This window comes from Capsicum annuum, chromosome 12, assembly GCF_002878395.1.
Source record: "Capsicum annuum cultivar UCD-10X-F1 chromosome 12, UCD10Xv1.1, whole genome shotgun sequence".
NCBI classification, from domain to species: domain Eukaryota; kingdom Viridiplantae; phylum Streptophyta; class Magnoliopsida; order Solanales; family Solanaceae; genus Capsicum; species Capsicum annuum.
The window spans coordinates 95,641,952-95,643,681 of NC_061122.1; positions in this window are offsets into that span (position 1 = coordinate 95,641,952).

A 1,730-nucleotide genomic window follows, 5' to 3' on the forward strand; every position below is an offset into this window, starting at 1 on the left:
GATAGTTTATATAATTTAAAAAACTCACTACGAGAAGAACAACACAAGATAATAAATAACATTGAAAATCTAGAATTAGATATACATTACAGTACAGTTAGGATAAATTATTATACAGAAATTTGTAACTCTGCAATTACTACAGGATAAAATAATAAACCAAATAAATTAATGAATATATCTTACGAAAAAAGTAAATCATTAAAAGATATTGAAACAAAATTTAAGAAATATCCACGTACAAAGAAAAATAGATTCACTAGATACCTAATAAATCTATACCTAATAAATCTATTTCATACGTCAGATATCCGCACCCCCTACAATTGACACTGTCGTCACATCGATTGACGGTTGAAAGTCAGAAAGGAACTTGCCCAACTATTTTTTGCCGGAGGTTGAAGTCACCGGGGATTGAAGAAAGATATTTTACATAACTACTATTGGTTGGGGAAGAGAGAGAGAGGTGAGAAAATTGATGATTTGGAGAAGAGAGGGGTGTGGGTTGATTTGTATTTTTGAAAGTGGGTTGATTTGTATTTTTGAAAAGATTAGAAAGTTTTGAAAATATTAATCAAGTCCACAATTAACTTAATCAAGTTTTCTAATTATGTTTGACCCTTTAAATTGGTCAATGTCATCAATCCTTCATTCAAGACTTAAATGAAACCTTTCCTTCAATTTTCTCAAGTAACTCTATATTTATAATACTTAATTTTTTTAGTCGAATCTCCACACCCGTATCCATATACAGATTCACACTCTCGAATCTTAAAATTTAAATTTTGATGAATATGACTCTTAAATTTGCACCCGTCTCGGATACCTGCACCCGATTCCATACAACTTAGGCTGATGCTGCCTCTTCCTTCTTCATAGGGATCTCCAACAACAAGGGATAGCGGTGGTGAAACATTAGCCACATCTTTCCACTAAAAGTTTCTAGGAACTGTTGATTATTTGTGGTACTAATGTTGTTGATTACAATTTGTACATATATTTTTTTTCTAACTTGATTGATGGGAGTAAGAACTAAAGTAAATCCACCACAAGAAGGTATTCTGATGGTCGTGCACCCACAACTTTTAGATACTTTACCAGTTAATGTCTTGAAGAAAATAGGTGATCTTCCCTACAAGGTACCATTCTTCTGACAATATAACCTTATGTGTTAACTAGTGTTGTGAAAAATGCTGAAGCGCTCGCTTAAAGCGTGAAGCAAAGCAAAGCGACAGTGGGTCTCTTTTTACACATGAAGAGTTGAGGCGAGAAAAAAGCTTATGTCCAGAAGCAAGAAGCGCTGAAGCACAAAAAAACGCAGAAAAGCTCGCTTAAGTGGATATTTAAGTCTTTTTTAGGGTTTTATTGCTTTATTTAATTTATTTTAGTTAAAACCTTTAAGTGACTATACGACTGCATTGCTGCTGCCGTGACTTTTTTGGAACAACTGTTGAAGGTATACAACTTTTTTTTCTCTATTCCTCCTCCTCCTCCTCCTCTTCCTCCTCTTATTAGGGTTTTCTTCTTCTTCTTCTTCTTCTTCTTCTTCTTTTTCTTCTTCTTCTCCTTCTCTTTCTGCTTCTGCTTCTCCTTCTTCTTCTCCTTCTCCTTCTCCTTCTTCTTCTCCTTCTCTTTCTGCTTCTGCTTCTGCTTCTCCTTCTCCTTCTCCTTCTTCTCCTTCTTCTTCTCCTTCTTCTTCTTCTTCTTCTTCTTCTTCTTCTTCTTCTTCT